The following is a 26,081-nucleotide window of genomic DNA, read 5'->3' as shown; positions in this document are numbered from 1 at the left end:
TAATACTATGACATCTTATATCTCTCTGATGCAGGTCTCTATTCAACACACAGAGACTGAAGACTAAAATATGTCTGCATTAGAGATTTGCTATGGACTGATGCTTGCACCCTGAATGCCTCAAATGAAGCAGATCTTATCCCTGTACACATTTTGGCTTCACAAACACAGTAGGCATGGAACCAGAAATACTATGACCATAAACTGCCTGATGTCAGGTCATTGATCGATAGGTTGAGCAGTATGCACTTTGAATAGTCATCAACCTAGTCCCGATTTCAATGCCTGCCAGCTGGCCGTCATGCAGGAGGAATGAGCTAAGAGGTAATAATCTTCATTTCTAAAGGAACACCCACAATGTATTAAAACAAAGAGTCAACATGCAATAATGTGTCCAGTTGGGGAGCACTGTAACAATATATGCTAATATAGATGATTAAACAAACTTTTTGTTACACATGCTAGTGCAGCATTGGGTAGACTTCAAGAACAAGTAGGGCCAAGGCGAGGACTCAGCATCAACAAAGCTGAAAGTCCACAGTTCTTCCCTCACTTTTATAAGCCATGGTCTCTATAGTCTTGACACATTCAATAGCTGAACTCTTTTTTGATCTGTGCCTCCTAAGAAAAATTTCACATGTAATAGTAAGATCCTTTACATCTCAAATCAACAGTGTCCATACTTAAAAAAAAAATGTCCAAACTCTGCTGGGCTGGGTATGTAGTAGGCATGACTTTAGTCCATTTCCTAAATGAATTTTTGAATGAATAGCTGTGCAAATGAGGATGTTCTCAACACAGAAATGATTGAGAAATGCAGGAATCCTCTTCTTATTCACAGAAAGACTAATTGTACTAGCTACAGAAACTATTGAACACAAAAATCTATCTTGATATTTAACCAATCTTGTTATGAACAGAAAAAAATGTTGTATATTGTTATGACTATAGGATTTAGTTATTTGTTTCGGGAATAAGGGGAAAGTTTTACTTAGTGACAAGTGACGTGACAGATCTTTAAAAAACAAGAATGCTCCAAGTGACGCTAAAAAGAAGACGCTTCGTGTAGAGCAGTAACATAGATATACGGATTTACGGACATAGCTGACATCGGACAATTCCCTTCTTGATTATTAAATATATTTGTAGAACAACATCAGCGTCGACTACATATTTTGATTGTTTCGGCCTTTCGCCGGTGTTACTGAAGTAGTTTGAGTTCAGTGTTACTTCCAGGCAGACGTAGATCTACACTAGTTATATTTCAAAGAATCAACACCGTGCGGAAGCCTTAACAATATCTATATACAGAGTAAATCAGTGAGACATATACAAAGAAGAAACAAGTGAGAGCTAGATCTTAAAGTAAACAAGTTAGGTCTTGGAGAAAATAAACCTGTGAGAGCTGTAGCAAGACTTAACCAGACATGCCCATGAAAGCTATGGTAGGAGTTAACAAAAGATAGAAAGTGTTTTGTGAGAACATTGATCCCAGCTGTAAAGAAATTTGTTAATTTGTTACCTGTAGTGGAAAGTGTGCCAGCTCTTGCAGCTGTTTTGTAGAGTGGCGCTGGATAGAGAGATAAATCTGGTTCATAGTCTAGGCGAGGATCCATGTGCATTACAGGCAAACTGGATATCATTTAGAAACAAAGAATTAAATGACTCAATTTGTATAGAAATAATGAAAGCAGTAATTTCTTTTTTTCTGATTTGTTCCCCTCAATATGACTATCAAAACAGAAAGTTTTTTGTTTTTTTATATTACGGTCAATTGATGGAGGTCATAAATAGTCCTACATGTTTCAAACAGCTTAGTTCTTTTTACACTTTTATAAGGTTAGCTTGAGGCCAGTTTCTTATGAAGAAAAGCACAGATCTGAACAACATTTTTTAGAACTATTCTACTTGGGTCTGTGTCGCTGGTTCAGATTCTCATCTTCCAGGGAATGCATTTCTAAATTACATTGTCCTATGTAGTTGAGTTAATTTTATTTTTTTTTTCTTCAGGCTGAATTTTTTGTAGTGTGTATAAGAGTCATGTTCACATAAATTGTGACGAGACTAGGACACTCTTGGTTTCATTTCTGTCATCACTTTCTCTAAGTCTAACAATATTTGTTTGCATTATTTTGGATCTTCCATTTTGTCAGTCATTTTTTTTATAGTTGAAACATGTTTTCAAACTTGCTTTTTGAACTTCAACGAGCACTGAGAGATGACTTCAGTTCAGTCAGTAAAGACAGACAAATTCTATTCAGTCAGTAGAAGACAGATGGCTTCTATTCAGTCAGTAGAAGACAGATGGCTTCTATTCAGTCAGTAGAAGACAGATGACTTCTATTCAGTCAGTAAAAGTTAGATGGCTTTATTCAGTCAGTAGAAAACAGATGACTTCTATTCAGTCAGTAGAAGTTAGATGGCTTCTATTCAGTCAGTAGAAGTAAGATGACTTCTATTCAGTTAATAGAAGACAGATGGCTTCTATTCAGTGAGTAGAAGTTAGATGGCTTCTATTCAGTCAGTAGAAGTAAGATGCCTTCAGTCAGTAGAAAACAGATGACTTTTATTCAGTCAGTAGAAGACAGATGGCTTCTATTCAGTCAGTAGAAGTTAGATGGCTTCTATTAAGTCAGTAGAAGTAAGTTGACTTCTATTCTGTCAGTAGAAGACAGATGGCTTCTATTCAGTCAGTAGAAGTTAGATGGCTTCTATTCAGTCAGTAGAAGACAGACTTGTGTTTGCTGAGTGCCTGAAGGCAACCCATTGTCTCCCCCTGATCCACAAAAGGAATTGGACTATAATTCAAGAAGCTTGCTATAAAGCAAGAAACTTGTGCTTTACAAACAGAAAGAAATAACCCTAACCAAATTAAAAATCTATTGAAATTGAGTAAGTCATATAATTTACACAACAATGATTTTGTTAGAAAAAACATAATGAATGGAAAGTTGATCCATACATGTGTCAGGCTGTATTTTAAAGCCTTGCCTTATCTGTCCTGGCCCCCTGACACAGTTAATCAATTATGTCAAACAAGAAACACCACTACAACAATTCATATATTGACTTCATGAATGTTTAATCTTATGATACATTGAATGAAGAGTGAGGACTAGAAACTCAAAATACCTAAATAAATGAAAAGCTACCAGTATCTTGGAATTCCCATATTGACATAATAAAGAAATCAAACAAAAAAGACTATAGTTTATCATAAATGTTTGCAAATCAGACAGTAATATCACAACAAAATTCTATTTCACCTTAAACCACTATGCAAAATTGCATCTTAATTTGGGGGATCCTTCAACATGTGATAGATAAAGAATCTAAAAGATGTCATATAGAGCTATGAGGAATATCACAAATGGATACTTACATTAAACTAAATTAGCACCTTAGGATATCACTAAACATTTAGAGGAATTCCAAGACAAAACACTAGAAAAGAAACTACAGGTAGTAGTAATACCTAAAACACTAAATTGTAGCTTGCAAGTACAATATTCCATATGCTAGAACAAATTAATATAAATAATCTTTCTTTCCAAGAACAATTTGAGAATGAAAAGGAAGGAAGGAAAAGAAAAACAATGAGTTAAAAAAGAATTTTAAGCTCTTTTTCACATGAGGTATTTGAAGCTGCAAATACCTCGGAGCTATTGTCTCAGATGAGGGAACAAAACCCAAACTATTGGCCCGAATAGCACAGTCCACAGCAGCCCTTTCAAAACTTAAAATAATATGGAAAGATAAGGGCTTAGCCCTCGGCACCAAAATCAGACTGATGCGCTCTCTGGTCATGGCCACATTTTTATATGCTTGCGAGTCGTGGACGTTGAATGCAGAGCTTGAGAGGAGGATCCTAGCAATGGAATTGAGATGCTACAGAAAGATCCTAGGCATCACATTCAAAGACCGCATCACAAACCAAGAAATCAGAGACAGGGTTACTGTAGCGATTGGAGCCCATTACGACCTGCTAACTATTGTAAAAAGACGAAAGCTTAAAACCTTTGGCCACATTACAAGATCTACGGGACTCGCAAAGACCTTCCTTCAGGGAACAGTGCCAGGGAGAAGAAGAAGAGGCAGACAGAAAAAGCGATGGGAGGACAACATTAAAGAATGAACGGGCCTGCCATTGAGAGAGGTTCTAAACAAGACAAAAAAAGGGAGGAATGGAGAAAGACGGTCAACAAATCTTGCCTGGTGCCCCAACGGTCCAACAGACTAAGGGATAGGTAAAGGTAAAAGGTAAAGGTAAGGTTTCACATGAGCCAGTGGGTAACAAGATGAATTCAGGTTGGAATTATTATCTTCTTTTTGAACTAAATTTGTATAAGAGAAGCTGATGTTAAGTTGAAGCTTCCAATAAAATGTGTGAAGTTTTTCGGGAAAAATAAAACTAAAATTTAACAGATAGATCTACGTTCATTCTAAATGTAAACAATAAATTACTTACATGGTTATTTAAAAAAGCATTGTATACATTCTCCAATTCCTCACTCATCACTACGAAACCTTTGATGGCTTTTTTCAGTTGTTCTAATGATGTCTAAAGGAGTAAAAATAAATTTGAAAAAACTTGACCAAATTATCTCTTAAAATGAAGCTCTGACTTACTATCATTTCACCATTATCACGAGAATTCCAACAGTTATTGCTGGGTATTTTCTATTCTTGTATCCATTGAATAACAGTTTTTTTGCTGTTGTTGTTGAGCTTTGTAAGTGCTGTTCTGAGGTTTTTAATACAAGAGGAATCAGAGTTTTGCAAGCTTTGGAGGGTTGTTTTCGCATCAGTTAGAAAGACAATCTGACTGTGTGGGGAACTGTGTGGATGATTTGCTAGCATGGTAGCAGCTAGTGCTAGTGCTCCCCTTTCTGCTCTGTGACTGTCAGAGAGCTCTCCAGTGGCAATGGATTTTTCTAGTTTTCCTCCATCTGGCCATTCGATGAGTATTCCAGCTCCTCCATTTGTGGTGGCTTTATGGGATGAGCCGTCCCTGTAAACTCTGATCCACTGATTGCTAGGATAATTGGTTTGTAGAAAACAATTCACTATTTCCTTGAGCTCTGTTGGTCTGTAGTCAGATTTTCTTTTTATGTTTTCAATATGGTCCCTTATAGTAGGAAGAGGGCTTTCGTCCCAGGGTGGAGATTCATTATAGTGTATCGAGGATTCCAGAGTAATTTTTTCAAGTTGTTGAATGCATTGAAAGCCTAGAAAATTGAATGGAGCTACCAACTTGCTTTTACAAGAAATGGCCAGTTAAGAATTTTTGATTTCACTACATGAGATATTGAGGGCGTGGTGGCTGAGTGGTTAAGTGCTTGGCTTAGTGATTTTTAGGACGCCCCTGAGTCCACCAAATTCTAATTTTAATTTAATTCAAATTTTAATTCTAATCCAAATTCTGACTTTAGTTGGGGAAAGAAAAGGCGGTAGGTCATTGTGCTGGCCACATGATACCCTGCTCGTTAACCTTGGCTAGCAAAATAGATGACCTTGACATCATCTGCCATAAAGATTGCAAACTCTGAAAGGGGAACTTATTCTGTGTCAATATCATATCATAAGCAATCTTCTTGTAATTTGCCTCATGAACTATTCGTTAAATAAATCTAGGCTTCAGATTTGTTTACATTAAACCTCAGTAAGGTCTTTGTATACAATACTATAAAACATACTCATTAATTATTATATATTTAAATCTTATTAACATGTACCTTGATTATTATAAGCAGTTTATTGAATCTTTCAGTTTCTTGCATCAATACTATGGTTAAAGAGTTTATGTGACCTTTGGCGTCAAGCTAGTGGATAAAGAAACAATATTTTGCAATCAATTTGTCAATTACTACTAAGCATATCTAATATTATTGAAAAAACAACAACATGGTTTTTGATATTTTAAAAAATATTGTATGCACTATTATGTTGTTTTTCTTTAAATAAGAAGCTTTTAATAATGTAGTAGTTTTCACATTCAGCATTCTATTATGTTAGGTATTATTGCATGCTAAGAGAGCAATCTATTATGTTAGGTATTATTGCATGCTAAGAGAGCAATCTATTATGTTAGGTATTATTGCATGCTAAGAGAGCATTCTATTATGTTAGGTATTATTGCATGCCAAGAGAGCAATCTATTATGTTAGGTATTGCATGATAAAAAACTAAGACACTGCTATATAAAGCTAGACACTAAAGCATCACAAGAACTAAAAGACTATCATGTAATACTAGGAACTATGGAATGATAGGATCACGAACAATATTTGAAACAGAAAGGCTTACTAAGAATTAAAAGGATGGCCCAGGATAAAGGAATATGGAAATCCATTGCTGGTGGCCCATACTTCAATAGGGGTGATGGACTCTAAGTAAAGTAAGTACTAAGAATTAAAAACTACCATTTTTACTTGGAACTAATAATATTAGTACGTACTGTAAACATATTGGGATTCGCTCTTTCAATATCCAGTTTGTCAATCAATCGATCCAGGACAGCCTCAGCAAGTTCATAAGTAATATCATCATTAGACATCCCACCATCAGCTGCTACGATTCTCGGTTGAACATCAAGTATTGTAGCTAGATAAAAATTTGTTTTACTCCTTTAGTTCTGCATGAACAAAAATTTTTGTTTTAAATTCCAAACATCTCACCCTTTTTTTTTGTTGATTTATTTGAATAAGAAGAATCAATTGATTTATTAGTGCTGCTAACAAAACAGTAGGCTCAAGGTAATAGGTGAACAAAACAGATATATAAAGTAAGAGTAATCAAATGTGGTTCTCCTGAGATCAACAAAAAGAAAGTTCTAAACGACCCACAATCTGAATCTTTTTAGAGAGAAAAGTGGCAAAGGAGTCTGTCCATAGAGCATAAGACTCACTGATGGCTACAATGTTGTAAGCCATAATAAAGCAGTGTAAAAAAGATTATATGACAATTTATTATATGACAATGATTTATATTCTTAACTAAAGTATTTCAAAACAAAACCAGTGTTTTATGACAATGATTTATATTCTTAACTAAAGTATTTCAAAACAAAACCAGTGTAAGTGTATATAGCAGTAAATTGCGACTGTTAGCAAAACAAACACAGACTTACCAAGTAAAGCATTGGTTTCATTCAACTGAAAGGCTATGTTTGCATTCTCATGGAGCCCAAAGATTTCTGGCTCATCTATAAGTGGTAGAGATTCAATGTAAGCCTTGACAGTAGCCAATGTCTTGACAAGAGGTGGATAATAAATACCTTCAAAAATAGATTAAATTTAAACAATTACCTTCCATGGCCCATTGTATTTAATACAAAACAACATAACTTTTTTTTCTCAAAGACATTATTTCTTATGAGGCTGATGACTTTTGGTAAGCAATTACTTTGCTATTAATTACTAATGAATACTACATTTTAAACAAAAGAACAATTCCCTCTCCCCCATACCTGAAATAAATCAAGGTTAAGGGCATGTATAAATCTAGTCAGAATATATAAAATTCTAGCTTGGTGATACAGATGCAGACATGGCAATATTTTAAAAAAGGGTAGCCTAGACTAGAATACTGGATCTAGATATTAATACAAGTAATAAAAGTTTCAAAGATGTCAAATGTTCTTGAAAAAGTTTATGTATTTATTGAACTCTTTAACCTCCAGACAAAATTTAATTGTAAGAAATTTATAGTTTGAAAAATTATAATGGTCAAACAAGTTTCAAGTGCGGCCAATTAGCTAGTTATTCTTTTCCCAAAGTTATACTTAAACTGTTAAATTTGTTAGAGCTATTTTTGAGATCTGTGTCCATCCAAGTTTTTTTTTTTTTTTTACCCTTTTGCCAGCTGATAAGAGGAATAGTAAAATAAACAATGTATCACGAGCTAAAAAGTTCCTCACCCTGACAGACTAAAACAGTCTTAATCAAATCTACTTTCACTATGTTAAATCTTTGCTCAAGTTGCATAGGATTCTGAAGTCAGATTAGAATGGATTTATTCTAATTTGTTATATCAATTTTGATTAGGCTCATACTTCAATTCTGTAACTGGTTATAATTTATGTATGTTTTTTGTTTGCATATTTTTGAAAAGGAATTTTGCTTTGATCACTCCATGCAACTATTTTAAAGTGCATGTTACACCCCTCTCTATGACATTGATCTTAATAGCAATACAAACTTTTTGATCAGTTGTCAACGCTTCTAAACCCTGCAGCTTCTCTACAATCAATAGAGATCTAAATAATGTTGATGTGCCATAAGCTATTGACTATACCAGCATCTTAATCTTTTACAAATTATTAGTAGAACATTATACAAACTTACTGATGAGAAATCAATTTTGAATATTTGTATTTTACATCAAAATATGTTGATCAGTGTTAAGGACAATGTGTGTATGTGTGTGTGTACTGAATGAAGTAATACTTGTACGAAGACGAAGATGCTACTTTCAAAGGTTAGATCACAGATATGGTGTATAAAAAGAAAAAAAGGAAACATATTCAATTTATTTTAGTTCTAGTTTGAAACCTGCTAATAAACATCAACATCTGCCGCAAATAAATGAATAGGACTTCCTTTATAATGTACTTTATATTCAACATACAATTACCTGATTCCGAGTATTTATATTTTGGTTTTAAGGTTTCAGGTATGAAAAAAAACTTTAAAATTGTCCTTAGACATCTTTGATCTTGGGCATCTGTGACTCGACCACCATATGTAATCTGTGGTGATAAAAGAAGTTTTAAATCATTCAACTAATTGTGTATTATACTGTACAAAAAAATAATCATTCATAAATGTTAAACTAAAATTTGGAAATTAACGAATATAGATTAATGTATGAAGTCTTTTATGGATGTATGTAGTTTGAAAATTGTGGTGGTATTTTATTTTAAAATGTTAAAATGCACAATTGCATTTTAAGAAATGCGATAATAATTCAATGTGAGCCATCTGTGGTCTGATGACAAAATGATACTTTTCTCTCTTGACTCAATTTAGCCCACTTCTGTTACTCCTTTAATCCAGCTTGGTCTCAAAGCCTGATATTGCATGTCTAGCTGCTGAGCAAAATCCATATAGAATATATGATATAATGTGCACTGTTTTGTCATTTTCGCTCCACATGAAGTGGGCATACATGTCTGGTCAATTCCAATTACAAAATTATTAATTAAGTTGTCTCAAACTATTACAATAATTTCCTTTAAAATTTTTCTTTTTAATTACACGTTTATAACAAAGTCATGAAAAGTCAAGAGATAAATATTTTTGGCTTAGTGTTTTAGAAAGAAACTAAAATATTTATATCTCATGCGCAAATGACAATACACACAATACTCTACCTCTCCTGTTATATAGATCAGTGTCTCCCAAGGGATGTAACCATCTTTACAAAACATTTCCATGTTGAGCAATGCACACTCTCTATCACTATCACTAAAAGCCTACTAAAATAAAAATAGATACGACTTATTTATAAGAAAAACTGTATACATACATTTTTTTTTCTAAAAAGATAATATTTTGAAATGAATTACTTTAGGAAAGTGAAGAAATGATCATCCAGAGAGGACTAGTGACATTCAGAAACCCTATATAAAAAAAGAGAGAGAGTTGCAGAGTCAAGACAGTCTAGCACAGTGGAGTCCAGTACAAGATCAGAACAGTACAACAGTTATTCAATTAGAAATTTTGTGTTGCCAATAGTACACTATTTGGCATGTAATACATCAGACTCAATAAAGTACACTATTTGGCATGTAATACATCAGACTCAATAAAGTACACTATTTGGCATGTGATACATCAGACTTAATAAAGTACACTATTTGGCATGTAATACATCAGACTTAATAAAGTACACTATTTGGCATGTAATACATCAGACTTAATAAAGTACACTATTTGGCATGTAATACATCAGACTCAATAAAGTACACTATTTGGCATGTAATACATCAGACTTAATAAAGTACACTATTTGGCATGTAATACATCAGACTTAATAAAGTACACTATTTGGCATGTAATACATCAGACTCAATAAAGTACACTATTTGGCATGTAATACATCAGACTCAATAAAGTACACTATTTGGCATGTAATACATCAGACTCAATAAAGTACACTATTTGGCATGTAATACATCAGACTCAATAAAGTACACTATTTGGCATGTAATACATTAGACTCAATAAAGTATCACCCTATTTAGAATCTGAGTTGCCACATTCTCGCAATTGGCGGTAGCTGTTTTGATTTCAATCAAGAAACAATGAGAGAGACACAACAATATCATTATTGTTAACTGTGTTAGGTTCATTATGATTTATTAGTTGTTTAATTAACAGGTCCATATTGCTGCATGTTTTGATGCTGAACATTTTCTTTTTTAAAAAATAAAAGAAATATTTATACTTTATATGTGTGTTTGTTATATTTTTGTGTGTGTTGAGCATTTTTTTGTTTATATTCATGAGCCACCAATTTTAGAACTTGCATTGCCAGGATGGTCTGTACTGAACAAAAACACATTTTTCTTCCCTAATTGCATTTTCTATTTTAAATTGAACAAATCTAGTCTACCATATATCACAGTAGCTACTCCCATAATACAGCCTCTCATTACTTTCAAACATTGATTATCTCTTTATCTCTTTCTCTTTTTTTTTTTTTCTACACAGCACAGGGAATACATTTTTCTAATACATAACTTCCTTTGCCAGTTGATTAATGTCTGCCAGGAATCTTTTATCCAAATAAGATTTAATAACAATATTATATAAGTAATCATCCAGCTTCAATTAATTCTGACTCTATACTGGTATAGTCTTTCACAATTGTTATAAGGAAAGGTCAAAAAATGTATTTTCAATATACCAGGTAGATGAATTTTCTCGAAAAAAAAAGGTTGTTAGACAATTATAAATGTTTAACAAAATGTTGTCCTAGTAACCTAGAGAAAAGATTTATTTTTGAATATCCAGCACTAAATGAAATTTAATAATCTTAACACAGTCAGATGCCCCATGCCTAATTAGCATTAAGTAAGGCCAACTCTCGTCAAATTATTATTTTATATCAGCTTCATGTCATAATTAATTTAATGGGACAAGCCTTAATAAACAAGTTGATTCTTTCTTTTTTTTTTCCAGCTATTTTTTAACATAAATAACTTTTGATTTTTTAGATAACTTCATGACACATGTTGCTGAGATTGCTTTTCTATTCCTTTTCATTGTTCAGATTGTAAGGTTTTCTTTGCTGGAGGTGGTAATGGCAATAAGCACTATACTACTACTGGAATGACATGGGAGCAAATGAAGAAAGCTGCTCAGAACCGAGTTTGGTGGAGAGGTGTGGTTGTGGCCCTATGCTCCCCTGGGAGTGCACAGGATTAAGTCAAATAAGTCGTCAACTACAGCATTCATTTTTGTGACTGAAGGATTATATATATATATATATATATTACTATGAATAAAGATAGGACAAAAGCAATTAAGAAAACTACATGACAAATGTAGAGAGTATAGATTCCCTATTCATCATGAACTGCCAGGTTTCTTTTATCCACTTAGTTTGCAATCTTAGGTACCCTACCCTGATTAAGTGTTGCCTGAAAAAGTATTTTGAGCACTGGTGCTAGCTCATACTATTAATTTCAAAAATGACCTACTAACAGAAATAAAAGAAAGAATAGCAGCAGGCAACAGGGCATTTTATAGCACCCACCATTTACTTAAGAGCAAAACGATTTCAAGGAAAACCAAGAAAATAATATACAAAACCATAATAAGACCGGCAGCAATGTATGGAAGTGAGACCTGGACACTGACAAAGACATCTGAAAATTTACTCAACACTTGGGAAAGAAAAATTCTTAGGAAAATCTATGGCGCCATACAGGATGAAACAGGGTGGAGGACACGCACTAACCATGAGTTATATCAATTATATGAAGACCCACCAATAGTGAACGAAATAAAAAAGAACAGACTACGTTGGGCAGGTCACCTTGAAAGAATGCCAGACAACAGAGGGGCGAAAATGGTATACAGGCAAAAACCAAAAGGCAGGCGACCCAAAGGCAGACCCCGAATGCGATGGATAGATGACGTGGAAGCAGATCTGAAGCAGCTTGGGGTTAGGGCGTGGAGACGAAAGGCCCAGGAGAGATCTGAATGGAAGGATGTGTTAAAGCAGGCCAGAGCCCTCCATGGGCTGTAGCGCCACTGGGATGGATGGATGGATGGATGGTGCTAGCTCGTGGCTTAGTTCTTTAAATTAAGCTAATATGAGTTTTCTTTGCCTCAACTCTTTTCTTCTGACCCACACATAAGTCAGCTCTGCAAAGATCTCTATCTGCAGCTGTGCAGATTAGGCCAGATCTGACCATATTTGACAACAGAGTCAACAAAAAAAAAGTTAGCTGTGATATTCATACTCTCCTGCCTTGACTACTGCAATCCCGTGCTAGCAGGTAGGTATACAGGACAACATCATCATTCAGCTAGAGCAGGGGTTCTCAACCTGTGGGTCGCAACCCCCTTGGGGGTCGATTGACAATTTGCCAGGGGTCGCCTAAGACCATTGAAAATATAGATTGTTTTTTTCTATTCTTCTATTGCTGTGTGTGTTAGGGGGTCGCGTCAGAGTGGGGGATTCTAAAAGGGGTCGCCGACCTTAAAAGGTTGATAACTGCTGAGCTAGAGCAAATTCAGGATAATGCTGCAGGAATGGTCCTATGAAAAACAAAGAAGTGATTCTGCTACTGCTCTCTTGTGTACACTCCATTGGCTTCCTAAGAATGCAAGAATCGACTACAAAGCTAAGAACGCCCTTTTACTTGAGTGAACTGATCACTCCATATGTCCCTCGGAGAGCCCTGCAGTCCATGGACTCAATGTGACATGTTTCTCACTCAAAAGTTACAGTTTGTGGGCCTTTTCAGTGTTTGTCTAAAGGTTTTGAACTCCCTCCCCATTGATCTCAGACAAACAGCTTGCTTCACTACTACATTCAAGAAGAACATTAAGACCTATCTGTTCAAAACTTTTTTTTTTAGATTAATGGGTCATTTTAACACTTGAGTTTATGTCTGTTATGTTATAGCTTTAATAATATCTAAAAAAAAAAAAATTGAATGGGTCCTTACACTAATAGATAATATTCCAGTTCTAGTCTTAACATGACTCTTACTGTAATATTCCAGTTTTACACTCTAACTGTGATATTCCAGTTCTACAGTCTTAACATGACTCTTACTGTAATATTCCAGTTCTACAGTCTTAACATGACTCTTACTGTAATATTCCAGTTCTACAGTCTTAACATGACTCTTACTGTAATATTCCAGTTCTACAGTCTTAACATGACTCTTACTGTAATATTCCAGTTCTACAGTCTTAACATGACTCTTACTGTAATATTCCAGTTCTACAGTCTTAACATGACTCTTACTGTAATATTCCAGTTCTACAGTCTTAACATGATTCTTACTGCTATATTCCAGTTCTACAGTCTTAACATGACTCTTACTGTTATATTCCAGTTCTACAGTCTTAACATGACTCTTACTGTAATATTCCAGTTCTACAGTCTTAACATGATTCTTACTGCTATATTCCAGTTCTACAGTCTTAACATGACTCTTACTGTTATATTCCAGCCTAATGGTCCAAATTTTTTCCTCTCAAGAATAACAGCATGAAAAAAACAAATGCCGAAAATGATCTTCCTCCAGTCCATTCCCAGAGCTGTTATTAAAAAATGTTTAATTTATATAGAAACAATAACACAAGTTAAGTCAGTCATTATTATTACTAATCTTTAAAATATCTTTTTTTTGTCATTTTTAAATTAAAAAATCAATCAACCTACACTATAATAACAAATATAACAAATATGGAAAAGCTCCAGACCTTTGTTAACAGATGCCTACGCCGCATATTAGGAATTAGGTGGCCAGAAAAGATAACTACTATCGATTTGTGGGAGAGAACTAGACAAAAGCCCATAGCCCAAGACATCACAAAACGAAAATGGAGCTGGATAGGACACATCCTGTGAAAACCAGCTACCAATGTTGCAAGGCAGGCACTTGACTGGAACCCACAAGGAAAGAGGAAAGTGGGCAGACCCAAGCAAACCTGGAAGAGGTCAGTCATCAGTGAAGCTGAGGGTACTGTAATGACATGGCAGCAGATTAAGAAAGCTGCTCAGAACCGAGTTCAGTGGAGAGGTGTGGCTGCGGCCCTATGCTCCCCTGGGAGTGCACAGGATTAAACCAACACTATAATAATCCATACACAATATATAGTGTAAATAACATTATTACTATTAACACAGAGGACTACATTATCATCTCTCAATACTATCATAGTGTTGGAATTTATTGTTAATTATTAAAAATTTTTCTAACAAAAAACAAAAAAGTCTTACGGTGGTCTTCAAAAAATGAAGTTGACATATCTATGAATGCCCTTCTTAGATTGGCTCTAATGCCCTTTAGGTGGCTCATTAGTGACTTTGACACTATTCTGAAGAACACTGACAGGGAAATGTTTGGCAGGCATTGAAGACAGAGTCTAAAGTTACTGTGTAAAAGTGAACTAGTCTCCTGGATATTTTTTATAATGTCTTCCATGGCATTCATCCATGAAGCGGCTAAATGGCAATTCTAAAAAGAATTTTTCAGTTAAATTTAAACTAAATGTTTTGGTTTAAATAACTTTTTAAAGCAAAAAATGTTAAGTCTTTTAAAAATAATACAATCAAATTTTTAATTAATATATTTATAAATCTGGGAAAAAAAAAATCTATGTTTATTCAAAAATAATAAACATTGATTTCTGTTTAGTCAATGGCTAGGAGAGATTATAATATAACAGTTACCTATATACTTTTTGAAAATGACGATTGGAAAGGTCTAAGAAAAAAAAAAAGCTAGCTTCTGTTCCTTACCTGTACAAAAACCCAGTCACCAAATTTGGTTGCATTCTTGATCATTGTATCTGCCACTGGACCTTGACCAAGTGAAATTGATTTTACACTATAAGTGAATAGTTAAAATAAGGAATCAAACCTACAAATTACTTTCTAAATGTGAATAGGAGTTAATAAAAAAAACAACCACCATGTAATTAAGCAATAATTATTTATACATAAATAAAATTTAGGAAATGTCATGTCTTTTGTTAACTCTAATAAGAACATAATAATTAAATTTCCCTCAGCCAGCTTGCTCCAAATTAAAAGTTATACAAAGAATTTATTAAATATATAATTATACTGTATAAAGATAAAACACATAAAAAATTTATAGGTTTCAAATAATTAGCACTTCTAGCCTTCTGATGGTATTTTATCGTATCATCAGAGGGATAACATACCAAAGAACTTTCAAAATACAATGGCTCAAATATAACTAGGACTTTCTGCCAGAAAATATGGGATTAAAAAAAATATTGCCACAAGAATAGATCCAAATTTTTTAAAATTCCAATGCTCAAGAAAGAAAACTTGAGACAATAAAAAAGCCCAAAACTATAGAACGATAAAGTCTAATGGTTAACCAAGCAAAATAATGCTAAAAATAATTTCAACAGACTCAAAAGTTGAGGAGGTCCTTTGCAAAGGTAGAAGCATTCTTGAACATATACTTAACATTAGACTGTTAAACAAAAAAATGCCTTTAACACCAAAATAAATTGTACACGACTTCACAGATTTCAAAAAACTTTTGACTGGTTTTGGCATCATGATATGTGGCAAGTGATGAGGGAGTTCAGCTTGGATAAAAACATTATCAATATTATCAAAGCCCTATTCCAAAAGGCAAATAGCTCAATACTTCTGAACAACCAAGTTTGAGAAAGTTTTAGGACATCCATAGGAGTGTGGTAAGGATGCATTCTCTCTCCAGCTCTTATTAATTAACATATTTCTGAAGCATATTATGATGGAAACTCTAGAAGGATTTACTCCTACTTGACCATATAGGCAGCCTTTGTCCATCTCGGGTTTGAAGAGGATATAGACCTCATTGGGGAAATTTCAGACCAGGTACAAGATATTACTTCAAAACTGTATACTAGAGCAGTCTGCATGGAGATCAGTGCTGATAAATTCAAAATACTAGTTTGTGCTGGAGATATAATGAGATGTTGAGGATGTTGGGGTACAGTCGAACGAACTAACATTAGAAGAAGTTGACTCATTTAAATACCTATGGTCAAACATTGGAAGAGATGGACTTCAAATCAATAAGAAATAAAAACCCTTTTAAGCTTGGCATTTGCTGTCATGAGCAAACTAGAGAATCTGGAAAAGTAACAGCTTCCAACCAAATTAAAACTGCATTCTTCTCTAGTGGTCTCTGAACCCCCACATGGTTGTGAAAGTTGGATACTGAACACAGACAGAAAAAATTCAAATAAATGCTACAGAAAAATGCTGGGTTTTTACTCTTACAAGTCAACACTCTGGATGACAAAAAAAAGGAGGAACTTCTCAAGTCTATAATGTGAAAAGACAAAGCTGAACTGTTTCAGTCATATGGGTAAATTTGAGATTTCAGAAACTCTTGGAAAATGAGGAAGCAGGGGGAACACTGTAATAAGAAACTCTCAGTCTAACTAGAGTTAGAGCCTTGACTTTGTGAATGAGATGATGTAGATCTACTTGTATTAAAAGCTAGTGTTACAAAGAAATCTAGTTCCCTATGTTGAAAAGAAGCTAATTGTTTTGGTTAAAACTTAATTTTCAAGAAGTAACTAACTGATATGAAAGGGCAACAGACTGACACCAGACAATAAAGATGTCACAAAAATGGCAGCAGTTTCTCCATGTAAGCTTTATGTTTCTCTTTTCCATAACAATCATATTTAAATTCCCATAGAATTTAGCTTAAGTTAAAGAAGACATTTATGGTAGAAAAATAATTTAATGAATATATTTATTGAAAAAATGTCTGTGTTTACTTTTCATGAACTCCCATATCTTTAGCAAAACGTAGAAATGATGTCATTGGATCTGATCCTTGAGAAAGAACGAAGACCAGTGGAGTAGTCTTAGACACACTTTCATAGAGTTCTGGCAATGTGACAGGAGGACTTTCAACAAATTGTTTCCCTAAACATTCAGAAACAAACTCTGTCACTGCAAATGTTGTCTAGGATAAAAACAGAATTGACATAATATAAAAGTTAACAATAAATCCAAAAAGGATATAATTAATTTTTTTTCACATAAAACCCAAGAAAAATATCTTTGTTGAAAAAAATTTACACACAGTGCTTTATAGTTAGAAGATTATTTTGATCCTAACTGCTACTTTTTTCTATCATTTTCAATGGATCAACAATCTCAATAGCCCCAAGATATCTATTAGCATTGAAGGATAACCCTGGTATCAATTTAGATTAATCTAGATCTATTCCATTAGTCTTTCTACCTCAACATTAAGTTAATTCATGTTACAGAGAATATCAACTCCTTTTAAACATTTGAACATTGTGAGTGTAAGCATTGCTTTTAATTCATCATATTGTAAAAAGCCAGAATGAGCCTTTAACTGGGAAGGAGTTTGGTTAGCAGGCCATAGATCTAGATTATCCATTTGACTGCCCTAACCCAGGGATCTAAGATGTGATGTGATTTTACAGAGAACCTGTGCCACAGAACATAGATCTAATATTTAAACTATGACCAAGGTAAGAAAACTTAAGGCTATGGCGCAAGATCCTTTGATCCCATTTGCCAGTTTCACCGTTAGAATAGTAGGTCTATGTACTGGTTTGTAAGACGTGAGTATGATGCTCTTTCATTTGGGCACACAACAAAACTTTTAATTGAAAACTCACCCTTTCCTCACGGAAAACTTTAACAAACATTAATTTTTGAAAGCTGTCAGGCGATCATTCCAATTTCCATTAACTCTATCTGGAAGAGGCAGATCACCATCGTTATATTCAGGGGGATCCAAGACAGTGTAGAGATAGTGCTCCGGAGGAGGATTGGCTCGAACCTAAAGTTTTTGATATAAAAAAAATCATGCTTTCTCAGTTATAATCTATACAATTTTAAAACGCAGAAACTTTCACAAGCTTCTTGCATTCATAACATTGTAAAACCTAGACCTAAAGGCCCAAGTCAAGCTGAATATAAAATACATCCTTGTTAATAAAATTAGCCTTTTTAAAATTCTGTTAACAGTTATTGTAAAGAAAAACACTTTTTTCTCTTGCCTCCTGTTAGGAACATAATAGTACAATAGAGTCAAAATACACTGAATGACTACACAACACACATCTCTAATATTTGCTGAACACATTCTTATGGATAGTTACAAGCACACGTTTACATAACAACAACAACTGATACATTAAATCATTTTCATAACCTTCACCCCAGACCCCCTTCGGTTCAAATTGTGCCTAGGATTTACAAGGAAAGAACTAAACTAATCATACACCAAAATAATTGTTATCTTGTTCATTTTCTTTATTTCCAACAGTTATTGTATAAACTTTATGTCCATTGCTTACATAAATTGATAAATCATTATGTAAAATGGGAATACCCACTAGAGAAAGTGAAATAAAAAACTTTATTATCGTCACAAGGCACTATTGTTTTGTTATTGTCACAAGCACTACAATTTTTGTGTGAAAGATGCCAAGTCACTTAATTGTTCCTAGTTGGAGGCTCAAATTTACATTCTTGAATTTAAAGGTTTATGTCTGCATCTTCTGTCTGTTGTACCTTATGTCTGTATCTTGAAGGTGTTTTTCTTTTGTCTGCATCTTCTGCTAATTGTTTCTTGTCTTAATCTTCATGCTTGTTTCTTTTGTCTGCAAGCTTGCTGGTTGTTTGTTAAGTCTGAATTTTTGTGGGCGTCTCCTTAATCTGCATCTTCTGCTTTTGTTTTTTTTTTATGTTTGCACTTTTGCAGTTGTTTTTTCATCAGGTAACTGGCTTAATCAATAAAATGCATTTCGACCTCATGAATATTATCATCATAAGGTTCAACAAAAGCTGTTGCATTTTTGGTGCAAAGATAGCAACTATCTGCTCTTTATTTTACGATCTTCATTTGGTCCATGTGTTCAGCTTTTTAAGATAGCAATAGAGCTTCGTGAGTGATTTTGTAGTCAGGAAATCCTGATATGAAGCCAAGAACTGACCAACCCAATAAATGTGACTGGACTCGCCATCTGAGTCTAATTCAGTAACACGTGAACTAAAATACAGAGAGCTGTACACAGTATACATTAATGATTTCAACGACAGATTTTTATTATAGGTTCATCCAAATGTGTTTAGACTAATGTGAATTCTTTAGGACCATAAGAAATATAGGGGGCTTATTTTGATTGTTCATCGCTTTATGTGTATTGGCTCACCAGGTTACATACTATTACAGAAAATGTGTTTGGCTAGCATTACAGAGTAAACAGAAGGGGTAGCAAGAGTCTCTTGGGCACAGTATTAAAACAATGAATCTAGAATGACAAAACTAAATTTAGTCATCCTGTATGGAGGCCCCATCAGTTTCTTTATCAAATTGCAATATACTGCAGACAATTTAAAAATTATAATCACAGAATTAATGGGAAATAAAATAATGTAAGAATTCAAAACATCAAAACACATTCTTTTTTTTTAAGAGCTGTTGTGGGCCCCTATTGGTAATGAGCCTGGGCTCACGGAACCCATTTGTGCCATGGTTACTATGCCACAAACTGTAAAATATTTTGTATAATTTAAAATCACAATAAAACAATTTAATATAAGACAAGTGATTAAGGCATATTTCTCATTCCAAATGCTAGGACAAATTCTTAAAAGTGCTATTTATTTCCTATGCCTGAAATGGGATGCCTGAATCAGCCAGAAAAACAATGCCTTTGCAGAGTTAAATCTCTCATTATTATGTACAAATAGATTAAAGAGACAGATTTCAAAGAATGAAACGATCTTTTTTGAAGATGTCCTAATTATTAAGATATGTAGCCTTCAGTTTGATTGAGACTGATTGTTTTAATATTTTTTTATATGGGTAATGCATTTTGTTATCATTATCATTACCTCAGGGCCTTCATCCAGTCTTATCCATACAGGTGTTTTATCCAAATCATAATGGATGTTACGGAAGTCTTCAAATGTGTCACTCATCTCGCAGGCCATTTTCCAAACATTTAATGGAAGCCACGTTGTGTTTTCTGGTTTGGGGACATTTTGCTGTAGAAAATGTAATGGCTTTTAATTACAAAAAAAGAAAAAAAGTTTTTATTTTGATAGAAGTTGTGTGTTCTATAATTGTTTAACCTTCCTCTTTCAGGGAGTCAGTTACACAGATCGGGTCTTAAACAAGGAAATCCTATGCCGAACTGGGAGTCGAACACTTAGTGAGGTTGTGACTGAGCGTCGCATGAGGTTTGCAGGACATGTTCTACGTCAAAATGAATTACGCACACCAAGAGTTGTGATAACATGGAAGCCAAAACGAGGAAAGCGCAAACAGGGACCTCAGAACAGTGGACACCAGGTGGGAGGAGGCTTCAGACATTGCCAGTGACAGATCTTTATGGAGACAGCTTGCCGCCCAATGCGCCAAACGGCGCGGGAGGACCTAAGTCTAAGTCTTTCAGTGAGATTCTAAATAATCCATAAATATGTCAAGTTGTCAGTGGTGACAAAGTGTGTTGATTCTCAATGGTTATATAAATTTAAACTCTCAAATCTAATTGATTTGAATAAGCTACAATCTTTAAGATGTACAGAAAATTCTGTGGCATTCAACAATTTACATCTCTTGAAATTTACAATCTTCCCTTTTTAACTTCTCTTCTGCATAAAGAGGCTAATCATTGATACACAGCCACGGTTACAGAAAATCACTATTCCATACAAGTGTACTATTATTTAAAACTTTTTATTCCTAATGTATATAATAAAATGATAACATATTTATATATCTCTAGGATCTCTAGAAAGTCATTTCATTTCTGTGAAGGCATTTCCTAAAATAAATGAAGTTGAAATAAGAGAAGAAGACAAATAATAATCAAAATGTCTAGTACCTTCTCTATACCTCCAATAGGTCCACGGAGAAAAAAAATCCACTCCAAGGGAGTTATTTCCCCTTCAGTTTTCATAATCTCTGAGCAAAGCAAAAATGAAAATACAAGCTTGTGTTTTTCAAAGAGACCTCTGAAAGAAAATCAAAGCAATCACTAGAGGAATATCTCATTTCACATGTCACATTAATCTGTAAGTAAGATCAAAGTTAATTTAGTTAATGAATTCTTTAAGATTTACAATATAAATAATGAATACTTGACATTAGCTAAGAACACCCTTGTTAACCATCAGTAATAGAAACAGATGACCTTTGCATCATCTGCATCTGAAGGATGTGAAAGGGGACCAAGCATACTACAAAATAAAGCATGACCCACAAAACAAGATATACTAGAGGCACTATGAGATACATTTGATTATTTTATGGCCTCCTTCAGTTATGAAACAACTATTGGTCTCATGTAATTGAGATGAATACATAGGCTATGATTGGAACCATGGCACACATGCAGCTGTCCTCCCCCCCCCCCCCTCCCCTTGCAACCAGCTGATCTCTCCAAATGAAGGTTAATGCCAATAAAGATAAGGAGTAAATTTTATGGGCATCCCAGACTCTGCCCAAGGGTGTAGCACTGTAAGCTGCCCAAGGGTCACTGGCTCTTGATTTTTCTTCAGGGTTGACTCCTGAAAACTTTCCCCATGTTTGGATATAGCTGCAAATGAGTAGAGATTTGAATTAGAGTTTTCCTTCTCCTAGGTCGGTAGCCAGCAAGCTAAGGAGCCCCTTCCTGCCTGAAGATTACTTGTGAAAGCACCAGTGCTCTTCTTTATAGATAACAGTTCAAGCCGGATCCAATATCTGAGTTGGACTAGTTGTCAGAGGGCTAGTTGAGACGCATGCCTTTGGAAGCATTTTATAGGCAGTGGAGTGCTTTTTTTTGCATTACACCAATTCCAGTAATGTCAATATTACTGAAACCATGAGACACAATGCAGGTAACAATACAAGAATTACCTAGAAACATTCTTGTAAATACATACCAATATCTGAGTTGGACTAGTTGTCAGAGGCTAGTTGAGACGCATGCCTTTGGAAGCATTTTATAGGCAGTGGAGTGCTTTTTTTTGCATTACACCAATTCCAGTAATGTCAATATTACTGAAACCATGAGACAAAATGCAGGTAACAATACAAGAATTACCTAGAAACATTCTTGTAAATACATACTGTAGTCTCTTCTAAGCAAATGTCCAGTCGTGTTTGAAGGTCATCGGACTTCTCACTGGTTGAGATTGTATTGTTAAATAGCTGAATAAAATTTTAAAATAATAAAATGGTTAAGATGTTTCTGACTAAATCCTAAGCATTTGAAACATTGGAAAAATAAAGGTTAAAATTCAAATTAAACTCAAAAATAAAGGCTAAAATTCAAATTAAACTCAGACATGATTTTCTAACTTTGGACTGGATCAATTTTCCTTTCAGACAATCAGATGATGGGGGAGGGAGATTTTTATTTTTTTATTTTATGAGTAATGTGGGTGTAGGGGAGAAAACTACTCTATTCTAGCATCATTTCATTTTTCAAATTTGTTTCAGATTTTCTAAAAAATACACCAAACTAATTTCTACTTCATACTCATACAGATGGCTCCTTGGTCCTTTTGACTACTGCCTAGTCCTGTTTTCGAACCCTACCAATTTATTACAGAGGCACAGATGACAAAAAATGTTGACACCTTGTAATTCATTCTTTTAATCACAAAGAAACAATGGATTTTACAGAAGAATCCCATCTAGCCTTGTCAAGAACCATAGCTGCAGTGCTAAAATTTGTTGCAGGTTGGCGTCATTATCATCTTATATACCGTCATTGTCATCTAATATACCATCTAGCAAAGCATTCATGGATAATAAAGATTATTATTATAATCGGTTTACAGGGGTAATGTTTAAAGTGGTTCTGCCCATCAGCAACACAATACACAAAGAAGCTAAACATTTTAAAATGAATTTTCTAAATTAGTTAATAATGACACTGTATTTCAAACTTTAACTGTAAATAATGGATATTTTGGATAAGACATATACTGATTGTCAAAGAATATGAGAAAAAAACACATGAGTAAATTATCTGTTTATCTGTTTTTATTGTTATGACTATCTATCTGGCTGCCTGGAAACACTGGACTCAGATTGCCGGGTACTTTATCAACTCTAATAAACTATGTCAAATACTGTACAGTTGGAAGTTTGAAAGACTGCACAAGCACTTCACTGTAGAGAACCTTACAAAAAGGTACTGCTCTACTTAATTGAATCATACTAGACTATCTGTTTTGTCCAGAAGTGAACTGAACCTGGACTCTACCAGACTATCTTGACTCTGCCACCTCTTCTCTTTATAAAGGGCCAATGAAGGCCTTCTAGGAAATGACAGAATGTCCCCAGACCTTTTTTAGACAAATCACATGACCACATCACAACCTATTTTCAAGTAGAGTGTTCCTGAAGGGCCATCCCTCATCCTGGTTTAATGCTAGCAGTAGATGGCTTCTGTCACCTGTGTGAGCGTGTCATATGCACATCTAACCTTACCCATATCAATAAGTTCATTTATAACAATATCCTTTTTAAATACTTGCAAAATGTATATGAAGTAAATATGGGTAAAGTTAAAAATTTTACATTTATGCATGGGCCCACCACAATTTGAAAGAGACCAACTTTGGGTACTAAGATCAATACTTATTGGTTTAGGAATGTAAATTACACATACTAATGTGATGATTTTATTGGCTTATCCATTCCTTTACCTGTTTAAAATACTTGAGAGAGAATTGATACATGGGATCTACTTCCCCCATGTCAGACACCACAAAGTACATAACCGAACCCCTCTCAGCAACACAGCGATATTTCTCCCGGGCCACACTGATCTTTTCTTCTGTTGTCTCGGATTCAGCAAGTCTTTGTTTGATAACTGTTGAGGTGACCTGTCAAGAAACAATTCAATGTAAGTCTTTGATAACTGCTGAGGTGACCTGTCAAGAAACAATTCAATGTAAGTAAGTCTTTGATAACTGCTGAGGTGACCTGTCAAGAACCCATTCAATATTTTTCTTTAAGTTGATCAGAATTAAAAACTAGTTAATACATGTCTGCTATACATTTTACATCTGAACTTATTTCAACAAGTGTATCTACACTGTTACTTGATGTTTTTACTTTAAATTGGCAACTAAAACCAATTTTTTCCCAATAGCAGTAAAATTTATTGGTAGACACCCTCATGATATAATTTTCTGGTAACATTGTTAGACCCATTTTAATCTTAGAATTTTGTTTAACTTTATGAACATTGTTTTTTCTTGAACCAAGTCTAACAAAACATAATGGTATTTTTTCTGTTTGATTTCTAGTCTTCTACATCTTTGTTTTCTAAATCACATTATAATTATATGATCATTATTACATATTAAACTCTGCTAGCGGAATTATAAAAAAAATTATTTTAGTGCTGTGTTACTTCTGCCGAGAGATATAAGGAATGAGAGATCCTCAAGATGTGCTTGGGACATTTGATTGATGCTTTAATGGTCATAAACACCCACATTACCAATGGAAACAAGTGAAACTCACACATGTGAAACTCTCACATTTCAAGGCCTATGTGATACTTGCCTTAGAATCATTCAATGTATTGATAAGTTCTTCATTGTCCAATATATTTCCTTCCGATTCAAAAAAGTAACTTAAGAATTTTATCTTCAATAGATTTCAGCTGGTTCTTATCAGCATTCATTCTCATGATGAGTTCATTTCTTTGTTCTTCCAAGTCTGGTCTCTCTAAACTGACAACATCACTACAACCAATAGAAAGAAAAACAACCTTTTCATGTCTGACCTTTTAAATGTAACTAGTTGAAATTTTTACTGCTCCTAGTTGAAAATTAGTCTATTTAAAAACAGATTGTATTCCAAAAAAAAATTTCTATTTCTATTTTCATAATCAAAACAATAAAACAACATTTACATAAATGTAGGTTTTATTTTGGTAATAAAAATTGTAATGTATTTAGTTTAACTAATCTTATTTTTTTTTAAATCTTTTTAACAATTCGACTGGTTAATTTAGTCTTGAAAGAATGCTTTGGATATTAAGCCAGAGCTAAAATAAAATGCATGTAACTAAAAAAAAAACAGACGAAAAAGAAATTTTCAACCTAAGAAGTTGATCTTCAAGGCCTTTCTTGGTGACTGTGAAATTGATAACTGTTACTTTGATGCAGACTTCTGGCAAGTAATGTGGATTAGACAGTTTGGTGGTCATATAGAAACGGAAGTTTCGATCATAGTCTATATCGCTATACCCCAAGCGAATCAACACACGCCCACCCTGAAAAAAGACAACGAAAAAAAAAGATTAAAAAGTAATTTTTATTTAATCAGAATGTTGGCCTAAAACTCTACACATTGGGTATCACTTTGAAAATTTAGTTTTTAACTGCAAGTTCTATCCTTCCAATCCCTTTTAAGCTCATTCATGACAAATTCAATTATAATTTCACTTATGCTGATTTTATTTATAATAATCTTATTAATTACTAGTTGATTCATCATGATTCTATTTATGGTCATTTCATTTATTATAATATTATTCATGCTAAGATTTTTCCTTATCGTTTCATTGACGGCAGCCAGGTAGTGTGATATGCTGACTGGACTGTTGTTCGATGGTCTCAATAGTACCAGATTCATAACCTACAGTTCAGCGAGAGGTTTGGTTAGGATGAAATTACCATCAAATCTGAAGGAACATGTGAAATATTTTACATGTGAATAGACTTCATTACTTTTAGAAATATTACAAGATAAACTAACTTTTGTTTTAATTTTAAAGATTACATCCAAAACGCTGTTCATTGAATACTTCCTGTAAACATGAGACACGAGCTAAGTA

The 26,081-nt window shown here is 34.1% G+C and overlaps 1 pseudogene; it reads right to left on the bottom strand.

Annotated features, from left to right (window-relative positions):
• Positions 1–26,081, bottom strand: part of LOC129924748 (dynein axonemal heavy chain 6-like) — a 64,547-nt pseudogene that overhangs the window by 3,424 nt on the left and 35,042 nt on the right.

Source organism: Biomphalaria glabrata, chromosome 2 (genome assembly GCF_947242115.1).
Source record: "Biomphalaria glabrata chromosome 2, xgBioGlab47.1, whole genome shotgun sequence".
Classification (NCBI taxonomy): Eukaryota; Metazoa; Mollusca; class Gastropoda; family Planorbidae; genus Biomphalaria; species Biomphalaria glabrata.
Note: the sequence above shows the minus strand (reverse complement) of the source record. Positions and strands in the feature narration are given on the sequence as shown.